At 49.3% G+C, this 13,565-nt stretch overlaps 1 long non-coding RNA gene across 2 annotated transcripts in view; it reads left to right on the forward strand.

The window, feature by feature from the left end:
• Window positions 1–450: 450 nt before the first annotated feature.
• Window positions 451–13,565, forward strand: part of LOC141084605 (uncharacterized) — a 104,570-nt gene continuing 91,455 nt past the window's right edge. Inside the window, exons 1-2 of one of the 2 annotated variants that reach the window (XR_012231052.1) lie at window positions 451–646; window positions 6,635–6,694. This is a non-coding gene — a long non-coding RNA (uncharacterized lncRNA). The remainder of the gene's footprint in view (window positions 647–6,634; window positions 6,695–13,565) is intronic. The other variant, XR_012231053.1, reaches the window with a different exon arrangement.

Below are 13,565 nucleotides of genomic sequence, written 5' to 3' on the forward strand. Positions count from 1 at the left end.
GCCCGCCCCTTGCTTGTAGTGCCGCCTCCTAGCGCACAGCGGCGCCTGCAATCGGCGCACCCTATCTTTAGCATAGGGTGCGCAGATCGTGCGCAGGCCATGCGCTAGTTGCGCTTTGACCTGCGCTGCGCACTTTTGACGGTGCGCCGTGCGCGCCAAAATCAAACTTTTCGGATTTTGGCGTGCACGGCGCACCGTCAAAAGTGCGCAGCGCAGGTCAAAGCGCAACTAGCGCACGGCCTGCGCACGATCTGCGCACCCTATGCTAAAGATAGGGTGCGCCGATCGCAGGCGCCGCTGTGCGCTAGGAGGCGGCGCTACAGGCAAGGGGCGGGCACGCCGGGCAGAGAGCCGGCTCGGGGGCGGAGCTACCCCCGGCCGTGCGTGCGCTTAAAAAGCGCTAATGTGAAACCAGCCTAACTTGCATTGAGCAGCTGCTACCTGCTGTGATCTGGGCATGCCCCCTGGGCTGTCCAGATCCCAGCAAAGAGAGGAGATCGGTGCCGTCTTTCTGGAGCCCACAGTGTATACTGTGAGCTCCACTTTCCCCCTATAACTTCTGGGCTCATTATGAGCCACGCTGTTATAGGAGAAAGAAGAGAGAGACCAGGACTGGAGGCAGGAGAGGAGCAGTGCTGAAGGAAAGGTGAGGTAGTCCTTGTGTTACAATGTATCAGCAGCTCTCTGCATAGTCGAGGTCTCACATTACAGGTGGTGAGATCCTCTGCTCTGACAGCTGCACAGACTGCTGAGCTGTGTATCTAATCCTCTCCTGTATGATACTGACTGCTGAGCTGTGTATCTAATCCTATCCTGTGTGATACTGACTGCTGTGCTGTGTATCTAATCCTCTCCTGTGTGATACTGACTGCTGAGCTGTGTATCTAATCCTCTCCTGTGTGATACTGACTGCTGAGCTGTGTATCTAATCCTTTCCTGTGTGATACTGACTGCTGAGCCGTGTATCTAATGCTATCCTGTGTGATACTGACTGCTGAGCCGTGTATCTAATCCTCTCCTGTGTGATACTGACTGCTGAGCTGTGTATCTAATCCTCTCCTGTGTGATACTGACTGCTGAGCTGTGTATCTAATCCTCTCCTGTGTGATACTGACTGCTGAGCCGTGTATCTAATGCTATCCTGTGTGATACTGACTGCTGAGCTGTGTATCTAATCCTATCCTGTGTGATACTGACTGCTGAGCCGTGTATCTAATCCCATCCTGTGTGATACTGACTGCTGAGCTGTGTATCTAATCCTCTCCTGTGTGATACTGACTGCTGAGCTGTGTATCTAATCCTATCCTGTGTGATACTGACTGCTGAGCTGTGTATCTAATCCTATCCTGTGTGATACTGACTGCTGAGCTGTGTATCTAATCCTTTCCTGTGTGATACTGACTGCTGAGCTGTGTATCTAATCCTCTCCTGTGTGATACTGACTGCTGAGCTGTGTATCTAATCCTCTCCTGTGTGATACTGACTGCTGAGCTGTGTATCTAATCCTCTCCTGTGTGATACTGACTGCTGAGCTGTGTATCTAATCCTCTCCTGTGTGATACTGACTGCTGAGCTGTGTATCTAATCCTATCCTGTGTGATACTGACTGCTGAGCCGTGTATCTAATCCTTTCCTGTGTGATACTGACTGCTGAGCCGTGAATCTAATCCTTTCCTGTGTGATACTGACTGCTGAGCTGTGTATCTAATCCTCTCCTGTGTGATACTGACTGCTGAGCTGTGTATCTAATCCTATCCTGTGATACTGACTGCTGAGCCGTGTATCTAATCCTATCCTGTGTGATACTGACTGCTGAGCCGTGTATCTAATCCTATCCTGTGTGATACTGACTGCTGAGCCGTGAATCTAATACTATCCTGTGTGATACTGACTGCTGAGCCGTGAATCTAATACTATCCTGTGTGATACTGACAGCTGAGCCATGTGTCTAATCCTATCCTGTGAAAAATGAGGATGATTGACCTCATGGAGATCAACATCCAACACTGCGGAGACACCATCACGTGTTTCTCAACGCCGTGATTCTAGAGCACTGCCCCCATTCCTTATGGGAAATATGCAAAACAGAAGCCGCGGAGACACCATCACATGTTTCTCAATGCAAGCAATGACTAGCCAGGTCTTTCACCGGGAAGGAACAACCACGGGAAGGGCAGTCTCCAATGAAGGAAACCACCTATGCCAAAACATGCTATCCATCCACAGACAGCTGTTACGGGGTATTTGCCCCTCATCAGTGTGGAGTAGGAAACTGGCTAGTAGGAGCAGTGAATATTTCCCATAAGGGATGGGGGCAGTGCTCTAGAATCACTGCTTTGAGAAACACATGATGGTGTCTCTGCAGTGTTGGATGTTGATCTCCATGAGGTCACTCATCCTCATTTTTCACAGTCTTCTACTAGGCATTGCTCCTACTAGCCAGTTTCCTACTCCACACTGATGAGGGGCAAATACCCCGAAACAGCTGTCTGTGGATGGATACCATGTTTTGGCATAGGTGGTTTCCTTCATTGGAGACTGCCCTTCCCGTGGTTGTTCCTTCCCGGTGAAAGACCAGGCTTCCCTACATGGCGATTGAATCTCTAAAGACCGCCAAAAATGCAGGGAGGAGACCCGAGTTTCTGCCGAGTATTCTCGGAAATGCTCGGTGCTCGCCGAGTACACAGAGTACAGTGAAAATCAGGCAAGTAACGAGTAGTGGCGAGCACAATCGCTCATCGCTAATAGTAATCCTTTTCTACACAATATTCATTTTTGGGACATTTTATAGACGACCTGATCTTCATTTGGAAGAGTGATACTTTGGAGATTACAAATTTTGTCGAATATCCCAATAATAATGACTTTAATTTATCCTTCACATCTACTTTTTCTAAGGCTAGTTTCACACTAGCGCTTTGGAGCGCAGCAACGGCCTGCGCACGGCCACCGCTAAGCCCCGCCTCCGCCGGTAGCTCCGCCTATACGCTGCATGCGTCCTGGGGGCGCAGGCCATGCGCAATATGCGTTTGGCGGCGCATGCGCCTTTTTGATGGTGCGCCGGCGCAACCAAACTGCAGCAGGTTGCGTATGGCGCAGGTCGGCGCACCGTCAAAAAGGAGCATGTGCCACCAAACGCATACTGCGCACGGCCTGCACCCCCAGTGATAAAGATAGGGGACGAAGGACGCATGCAGCGTCATGCGCCGGTAGGCGGAGCTACCGGCGGAGGTGCGGCAGGGGGCGGGGCTTAGCGGCGGCTGTGCGCAGGCCGTCGCTGCGCTCCAAAGCGCTAGTGTGAAACTAGCCTAAGATGGCAGTCAATTTTCTTGACATCACCTTGTCCGTGAATACTGTTACGACTAAAATATTTTATTTCCCCTTATAGAAAGTCCACAGATAGTAACACCATTCTAGAAGCATATCTGTGTCATCTCAAACATGTCATTAATAATATTCCTTTGCTGGAATTAATCAGACTTAAGAGAAATTGCAGTTCTACTTTATTTCAACTTATCATGTGGAAGCAGAGGCAACCTTATTGAGACTTAAAGAGAGGGGGTTCTCCAAATTGGACATTGATGAAAGCGAAAAATATTGTGGATAGTATTAACAGATTCTTGAAGATTGTTATACAGACTCAGTATCTTCTTTACAGGTGGTTCCCAGAAATAACAATAAAAAAAATAAAACCAGAGCATAGAAATAATGTTAGTTTTTTTGTTAATTTCTCTACTGAATATAGCTCACAGTACCATAAGATTGTTAATATTATGAAAAAATATGTTCCTCTTCTTTATAACGATTAACGACTCTAAACTTGCACACATTTCAAACAACTCTCATATTCGTTACATAGCTTGAAAAGCTCCTTCTTTAAGTGATATTCTGTCACCCAGTCTTTTTTGCAGCAATGTTCACACTGCGAATAATAGAAAGCTGGTTGAAGTACAAGTTTTTTTTTAAATGTGGACATCGTCCCTGCAAGGTGTGCAATTTTGTTCATAAAACCGATAGGCTTGTTTCTAGAGTCACGGGCATTTCTTATCCTATCCAGACCTATATATATTGCATTTCAGAAGGGGTCATTTATTTGGTTGAATGTGTTTCTTGCAAACTACAGTATGTGGGTTGCCATACTGGTCTCCTGAAAAAGAGGATTAGAAAACATTTATTGGAAACCTCTAGTGTGACTAGTCATATCTCAGGCTAGTTTCACACTAGAATTCTCGGGCTCAGGGCCGCCGCTAAGCCCTGGCCACGCCCCCTCCAGTCAGTTCTTCCTCTGATCGCATGACGCTGCATGCGATCAGTGTACCCTATATTTAGCATTGGGTATGCTGACCGTGCTTTGGTCGTGCGCTGTTATGATTTTGCTGGTGCTGCACCCTTTTGGCACTGCGCCCAGTGCACAAAAACACTGTGTTGCATTTTTGTGTGCTGGGTGCAGCACAACCAAAATCATACCAGAGCACGGTCAGTGTACCCAATGCTATATATATGGTACACTGATCGCATGCAGCGTCATGCGATCAGAGGAGGAACTGACTGGAGGGGGCGTGGCCAGGGCTTAGCGGTGGCCCTGCACCCGAGAATTCTAGTGTGAAACCAGCCTGAGATATGACTAGTCGCACTAGAGGTTTCCAATAAATGTTTTCTAATCCTCTTTTTCAGGAGATCAGTATTGCAACTGGGGGGCACAGCCGGGGGCGGGGCTTAGCAGCAGCCCTGCGCTGCGCCCGAGAACGCTAGTGTGAAACTAGCCTCAGCAGTGTCGCATCACTGCAAAATTATCCATGCAGGCAATACAAATACTTTCAAACTTACTGCAATTGAGAGAGTTTTTAAACCTTCTAGGGGAGGGGATTTCAGAAGGAAAATCCTGAATAGAGAGTCCTTTTGGATTTTCAAACTTAATACACGTGTAACGTTATGCCTGAATAAGCAGTTAGACTTAGTCCTGCAATTAAACTAATTTATGCAGTGTTTGTATCTTTGTAAGGCCGGTTTCACATTAGCGCATTTTATGCGCAAGCACGGCCGGGGGTAGCTCCGCCCCTGAGCCGGCTCTCTGCCCGGCGTGCCCGCCCCTTCCTTGTAGCGCCACCTCCTAGCGGACAGCGGCGCCTGCGATCGGCGCACCCTATCTTTAGCATAGGGTGCGCCGATCGTGCGCAGGCCGTGCGCTAGTTGCGCTTTGACCTGCGCTGCGCACTTTTGACGGTGCGCCGTGCGCGCCAAAATCAAACTTTTCGGATTTTGGCGCGCACGGCGCACCGTCAAAAGTGCGCAGCGCAGGTCAAAGCGCAACTAGCGCACGGCCTGCGCACGATCGGCGCACCCTATGCTAAAGATAGGGTGCGCCGATCGCAGGCGCCGCTGTCCGCTAGGAGGCGGCGCTACAAGGAAGGGGCGGGCACGCCGGGCAGAGAGCCGGATCGGGGGCGGAGCTACCCCCGGCCGTGCGCGCGTTGAAAATGCGCTAGTGTGAAACCGGCCTTAGAATTAGTTCCTTATAATTTTTTTTTTTTTTTTTCATCAGTATTATTTTATTCCAGATTTCCTCATGGATTATCATACAAAAAAATTTACCACAGTCATCATGTTATTAAATTGCAATATCTGTGTTTTTGCATTCTGTTTTTTTTTTTGTTTTTTTTGGCACGTCAGTGTGTTCAATGGTATAATCATTGTATCAATCTTGCAGATTCTAGCATTTTTTTTTTATTAATTTTATTCATTTATTATACTAGGAAACTCATTATTAGTGTATTACATACTATGGTGATTGCATTTTTAATATTGTGGGGGTTTTTTTGACCGCATTAATCTGTATAATGTTTTTATTACTATGCATGCCTGAAAAAGAGCTAAAAGGAAAATCCTAAATAGAGAGTACTTACAGATTTTCAAACTAAACGCACGTGTACCATCAAATCTGAATAAGCGGTTGGACTTAGACCTGCAATTTAACTAATTTATGCAGTGATTGTTCCTTTTGTAAGAATCACTTCTTTATTTTATTTTTTTGTCAGTACTAATTAATTCTAGATTTTTCCATTTATTGTCACACGAGAAAATTTATCACAGTCACCATGTTACCTATTACATTATTTGTTGTTTTGTATTTTGTTTTTTTATGATCGCGCTAGTGTGTTCAATGGTATGATCATTGTATCAACCTTGCAGACTCTAGTATTGCTTTATTTTTTTTATCTTTATTTATTTTTTATTATTATGCTGGGAAATTCATTATCAGCACATCACATGCTCGGATTGCGTTTTTTATGGGTTTTTTTACCGCAATCTGTGCCATGGTTCCATCACTGTATGTCTGCGAAAGAGTTAAATGTGGGAGTCTCCTTCCCTTGCTTTTTCCACATGTTTTTAATTAGTGCACCTGTGTATTGTATGTCTTTTTCAATATAAGGTTGACATTCTAGGTCTCTTTTATGCCATGAGTAAGACCCGAAAGGTCGAAATGCGTCGGTTTCAGGCCACCAGAGATCCCATTTATCATCATGTCTTTCCATGTTTGATGCTGGATTTTTAAATGTGTTTTCAATAAAATATTGGAATTTTTTTCTGAAATGGAGTTTCACGTTGAAGATTTCTTTTCCTGCATTTGCTACAGACAACGCCCTTGATCAAGGTGGCTCCGTGCATGCATGAACAGAGGATTATTCAGAGACTGGTGAGCTGAATTTGTTCCCCTTTTTCCCTTTCTCCTCCACATGCAGCAAGAGGCATAGTTGCACCTGCCCCACGTCCTCAGCGGCTGCGTGAACCATCATCAGAACTTCCAGTTCCTAGTCTCTTGCAGCACGACTTATGCATTTAATAACTGCTGGCTCTCTAGAAACTGTTTCCTTTATTAATTTAAACTACATTTTTTAATGAACCCAAAGATGTGGTCAACTGTAGCAGGCTAAGCAGTTTTTAAAAATTAAAAAAAATGTAATTTTACAAAAATCAGTTTGAAATGTATGTAGACAATAGTCAATTTCTTTATCGCCTTATTGGGGGACACAGATGACCATGGGGTGTATGTTGCTGCTGCTGCTAGGAAGCTGACACTATGCAAAACAAGAAACTTAGCTCCTCCCTGGCAGTATACAGTACTATACACCCACCGACAGGCACCAAGCACCTCAGTTTGTGCTTAGTGTCTGTAGGAGGCGGACCGGGATCTCCCCAGATCCGCATATAATCCTTTTCTTTTCAGGTTTTAGTTGTGTTTTTTAATGATTTCCCCTTTCTTTTTCAGATACAGCTCAGGAAACGGGATGTGAGTTCATCCTGCTTTTCCTATTAATGCGGCTGAGCGAGCAATGTGGTATCGCCCACATCGCAACTCTCAGGCCCGCAGGCAGGACCTTTCCCTATCACTTTCAAGTGCTAGGGTCCATGGATAGGTGTCCGGTCCTTGCCGATTCCCCTCCTCATCCCTCTCCCAGGACAGGGCTGAGAGGAAGACGGCGGTCGCCAGCGGTGACGTTTCCCCTGACATGGGGATTGGTGCCGTCTTCTGCACCATACGGCGGTGCGGGTACTGAGGATCACCTCTCCCAGCGGCCTGCGCTCTATCATGGGCCCCTGTGGTCAGCCTCTTCAGGGACATCAGGTAAGCTTGTCTGAATGTTCCCTGCAGCCCTGCGCTCACAGACCAATCTAGGACCACATTCAGCAATCACGCAGCAGAGTACCTCTCCTCCTTTTTGAATTTCCCGCTCTCCACAGTTGCGTTGAGAAACACGTGATGGTGTCTCCGCGGCTTCTGTTTTGCATGTTTTACATATTTCCCATAAGGGATGGGGGCAGTGCTCTAGAATCACTGCGTTGAGAAACATGTGATGGTGTCTCCGCAGTGTCGGATGTTGATCTCCATGAGTTCATTCATCCTCCTCTTCATAGTCTTTTTACTAGACATTGCTCCTACCAGCCAGTTTCCTACTCCACACTGATGAGGGGCAATACCCCGAAACAGCTGTATGTGGATGGATACAATGTTTTGGCATAGGTGGTTTCCTTCATTGGAGACTGCCCTTCCCGTGGTTGTTCCTTCCCGGGCAAAGACCTGGCTGGTCATTGCTTGCGTTGAGAAACACGTGATGGAGTCTCCGCGGCTTCTGTTTTGCATGCTCCACAGGGAGGGAGTGCTTTCGAACCCGGGGCGCCGTCGCTAGTGAAAGCTGAGGGAGCGCTTTCACTTTCATTTTCAAAAGTGGTCCTCCCTCTCCCTGCGCGCGCTTTCCCCGTGCGCTTTTACAGCCTATCTCAGGGCTGCTTTCATTTCAGCCCTGTCAGTGTCTTTAGCCGTCCCCCTCCCCTCTGGGGTCTCAGCCAATCGCGCGGTGCGGTGGCTTAGCCCCGCCCACCGCCAGCGTTCCTTCCTGGATTGCCAAGCTTCTTCCTCCTTCTCTCCGGACCTCGCCTGGGGGACACATCGCTTCTGATCCTCGGTAGGCTAGACGTTGACTATCCCTGACGCCTAACTTAGCTCCCCCCCTGCAGTTTCCTCAGGCTGTGTTTTTTCTGCACTGAGACTTATGCACAACCCTGCAAGGGCCTTCTGCTCCAGACCCACCGCTACTCACTACGCCTGCGCGCGCTGTAAAAATTAGTGGGCTTCGGGTCAGTCGTCTCCCCTCTGCCTGTCCTGCAGCCCTTCCACCATGTCGGCCCCTCAGGAGCACTCCGAACCCCGGGCGGAGACCACCCCACCCCCGGAGTGGGCCGTGGCGATGTTTCTGAGCTGACCAAGGTGTCTCAATCGCTGGTCCAGGTCTTAGAGCGGTTACCTCAGTTATCTGCAGTCACCTGTGCACCGACCGCCTCGCATAGTGAGTCGCCAGCACCGGACCGTGGCCCTCAGACGGATAGACCAAGTAGGGGCTCTAGGAAGCGGGTCCTGTCTGGCTCTTCTTCCGGTTCGCAGGGTCCCTCCGCTTCTCTCAGGCTACGCTCCTCGTCTCCCTCTTCGGCAGACGATCTGGGGTCAGACGACATAGCTAGAACTCGGGAGATGGTAGATAGTCTCATATCGGCTATATACCAAACACTCAAGATAAAGGAGGATAAGGCCCCCCTCAGGAATTCTCTGTTTCCCTTAAGAAGGCGAGGCCTCCATCTCGAACCTTCCCTAATAGGGATTTCGACACTTCCTTAGCCAATCACTGGCAATATCCTGAGAAACGTTTCTCAGGCCGCAAGTACTTAGATGTACTTTATCCCTTTGATGCGAATCTAGTCACGAAATGGACCAAAGCTCCCGAGGTAGATCCACCAGTTTCTCGTATTTCCTCTAAGACGGTCCTTTCCCTTCTGGACGGAGCTTCTCTTAAGGACCCATCAGACAGGCAAATAGAGTTGTTGGCTAAGTCTATCTTTGAGGCATCCGGTGCATCCCTCTGCCCTATCTTCGCATCCGCTTGGGTGGCGAAAGCCATTTCGGCTTGGGCGAAAATTCTGCGCAGGGGCGTTTCAGCGGCAGCTCCTCAGGACGAGCTGGCAGATTTAGCAGACCAAATTAATCACGCAGGCAAGTACCTTCTGGCCGCCTCCTTGGACGCGGCAGGGTGCGTTGCTAGAGCTAACAGCAACATTGTGGCAGTATGCCGCATTCTTTGGTTGAAGTCTTGGAATGCGGACACCACCTCAAAGAAGTCTCTCACCAATCTAGCCTTTCACGGCACTAGGCTCTTTGGCGCCAAGCTGGATCAGTTAATCTCGGATGCCACTGGTGGAAAGAGCACTTCCCTTCCCCAGTCCCGCCCTAAGAGGTTCTTTAACAAGAAGGCTTCTCGGCCTTTTAGGTCCTTTCGCCCCTTCTCTCCCACAGACGGTTCGTCCCAGCAGGACCGTAACACTGCTTCCAATGACCGGAGAAAGCCATCGTATAAGCCGGCCCCTCGCTGGAGATCCAGGGGTCAGCCTTCCAGGTCCTCAGGCTCTCGATCCAGAAGGTTTTCATCTAAGTGACGGGTCACCCCCACCTGGAAAGCTTTCCAGGGTGGGAGGCAGACTTTCCTTTTTGAAGGACGCGTGGCTATCCGTTGTCAACGACACTTGGGTCAGGGAAATCATCACATCCGGATACAAAATCGAGTTTTCTTCCCTCCCAAACAGTCGTTTCTGTCTGTCCCGAACCCCAAAACAGCGATCACAGGTTCCAGGGTTCCTTCAGGCCGTCTCCTCTCTCCTTTCCGCCGGGGTCATCGTTCCCGTTCCTACAAACGAGCGTTTTTTAGGGTTCTACTCGAATCTCTTTGTAGTCCCAAAAAAGGACGGCTCACTTCGCCCAATTTTGGACCTCAAGCTGCTCAATCGCCACGTGAAGATCCGCCACTTCAAGATGGAGTCTCTGCGTTCGGTAATAGCCTCAATGGAGCCCCAGAGTTTCTCTGCTCGGTGGATATACAGGATGCAGATTCAGAACAACCATTATCAGTTCGCGGCCCTTCCCTTCGGCCTAGCCTCCGCCCCTCGTGTCTTCACGAAGGTTATGGCAACAGTCATGGCCATCCTTCGATCCAGAGGGATTCTTATCATCCCTTACCTGGACGATCTCCTGATCAAGGGCTCGTCCCGCCAAGACTGTCTTCACAGCCTTCACATAACCTTGGATGCCCTCAGATGCCTGGGATGGATAGTCAACAAGGACAAGTCCACTCTGTGCCCTACTCAGCGTCTGACCTTTTTGGGCATGGAGTTCGATACGAATCTGGCCCGAGTGTTCTTACCGAGGGACAAGTTTTCAACCCTTCGCAAGGGGATCCAGTCCCTTCGGCGCTCGAGGGTCATGTCCCTTCGGTCCTGCATGAGAGTCCTGGGGAAGATGATAGCCTCTATGGAAGCAGTGCCATTTGCACAATTCCACTCTCGCCCTCTCCAACTGTTCCTCCTTTCAGTCTGGGACAAGACCTCGTTTTCTCTGGATCGCCCCATTCTTCTTCCGCTCAGAGTCAAACAATCACTGACTTGGTGGACGTTGTCGGCGTCAGTTCTCCGCGGAAGATCCTTTCTCCCGCCTCGTTGGCAGGTCATCACCACCGATGCCAGTCTCCCTGGATGGGGGGCGGTCTACTATCAGAGAACGGCCCAAGGACGTTGGAACGCCCAGGAGACTCTTCTGCCCATCAACCTTCTGGAGATCAGGGCAATCTTCCTCGCTCTCCTTCGTTGGCAGCATCTTCTAGTAGGCAAGCCGGTCCGCATTCAGTCAGACAACGCCACGGCCGTGGCGTACATAAACCACCAGGGCGGTACTTGCAGCAGGCAGGTGATGTCAGAAGTGGCAAGGATACTTCGTTGGGCAGAGCGTCACGTGCCAGCGATTTCCGCCGTTCACATTCCAGGGGTGGAAAACTGGGCAGCCGACTTCTTGAGTCGCCAAGGGCTAGCGTCAGGCGAATGGTCCCTTCATCCCACAGTCTTCAGTCAGATATGCCAGCGCTGGGGCACCCCGGACGTCGATCTCATGGCCTCTCGGATGAACAACAAGGTTCCTCACTTTGTAGCCAGGTCCAGGGATCCATTAGCCGTCGGTTACGACGCCCTAGTAATCCCGTGGTCCCAGTTCCACCTACCTTACCTGTTTCCTCTGCTTGCCCTGATCCCAAGAATGGTCAAAAAGATAAAGTCAGAGGGCATCCCGGTCATCTTAGTGGCTCCAGACTGGCCGAGACGCCCTTGGTACGCGGAGCTGGTGAACATGCTCACGGACGTCCCCTGGAGGCTTCCAGACCGTCCAGATCTTCTCTCGCAAGGCCCCCTTTACCACCAGAGTTCTCAGTCTCTGAGTTTAACGGCATGGTCGTTGAGGCCGCGATTCTGAAGGAATCAGGGTTTTCCAACCGGGTCATTCAGACCTTGATTAAGGCTCGGAAGCTTGCTTCTTCCCGCATTTACCATAGGTACTGGAAGGCCTTTTTTCGTTGGTGTGATGAAAACGATGTTTTTCCACTATCGTTCTCAATTTCTCCCATTCTTGGTTTCCTCCAATCCGGCTTGGATGCGGGCCTATCCCTCAGTACTCTCAAAGGCCAGGTATCTGCCCTAGCAATCCTCTTCCAGACGGATCTAGCTTCCTTACTGCAAGTGAAGACTTTTCTCCAAGGAGTCGCCCATGTGACTCCTCCTCATCGTTCTCCGATAGATCCATGGGATGTCAATCTTGTTCTTGGCGCTCTCCAGAAGGCGCTGTTCGAGCCGATTCAGGATATCCCTCTGTCTCTTCTTTCATGGAAGGTGGCTTTTCTAATCGCCATTACATCCATCATGAGAGTTTCTGAGCTGGCGGCCTTATCCTGTCGTTCTCCTTACCTTATCCTCCACCAAGATAAGGTTGTTCTCAGGCCAGTTCCTTCTTTCCTTCCGAAAGTGGTATCCCCCTTTCACATTAACGAAGATATCGTCCTTCCATCATTTTGTCCTGCGCCTGCTCATTCTCTGGAAAAGTCGTTCCACAAACTGGATGTAGTGAGAGCCTTGCGTGTTTACCTTGCCAGGACCGCTTCCTTTCGCCAATCTGATTCCTTGCTGGTCATTTCTGAGGGTCGCCGGAAAGGTCATCCGGCTTACAAGTCCACAATTGCTCGTTGGATTCGGTCTACCATCCTGGAAGCCTACCGTCTTCAGGAGAAACGGCCCCCTCCGGGGGTGAAAGCCCACTCCACCCGAGCTGTAGGGGCTTCTTGGGCTGTGCGACACCAGGCTTCGGCTTTACAACTTTGCAGAGCCACGACCTGGTAATCTTTGCACACCTTTGCGAGGTTCTACAGGGTTCATACCCAGGCCTCGTCTGATGCAGCTCTTGGTAGGAAGGTTCTGCTGTTGGCGGTGGCGCATCGACCGACCTAAGCCCTTCCTTATTTTGTTCCTTTATTGCTGTTCCCACCCTCGGGACTGCTTTGGAACGTCCCATGGTCATCTGTGTCCCCCAATAAGGCGATAAAGAAAGAGGGATTTTGGGTTCTTGCCGTAAAATCTCTTTCTTGGAGCCTTCATTGGGGGACAGAGCACCCTCCCTGTTTAAGTAGTACCGTGTTGGGTCTGAGAGTCCCTTGTTGAGTTGGTACATATGTTTATGGTTTTGGTTGCTTCTCCTACTGCTTTTTCACCAACTGAGGTGCTTGGTGCCTGTCGGTGGGTGTATACTGCCGGGGAGGAGCTAAGTTTCTTGTTTTGCATAGTGTCAGCCTCCTAGCAGCAGCAGCAGCATACACCCCATGGTCATCTGTGTTCCCCAATGAAGGCTCCAAGAAAGAGATTTTACGGTAAGAACTCAAAATCCCTCTTTTTGGAACCTAAAAATGTGGTAAATTGTAGCAAACCAAATTTTAAACCACTGTAATATTGCCCAGAGCGTGTTAAACTGTATAGATGACTAATTGAATCCATAAAACATTTTTGAAACTTTTATTTTAGTTTAATATACCACCGTTATATAACATTAACCATGTTAAACTGCAGTGATTACTTATTAAATCCAGAATAAAAGTGAGTTTTTGGGGGGCAGTTTTATACACCACCGCAGTGTAAGGCCGGGCTCACACTGGGGAGGA

The sequence above is a fragment of the Dendrobates tinctorius genome, unplaced genomic scaffold (genome assembly GCF_039654945.1).
Source record: "Dendrobates tinctorius isolate UK_male_01 unplaced genomic scaffold, ASM3965494v1 ptg000025l, whole genome shotgun sequence".
Classification (NCBI taxonomy): domain Eukaryota; kingdom Metazoa; phylum Chordata; class Amphibia; order Anura; family Dendrobatidae; genus Dendrobates; species Dendrobates tinctorius.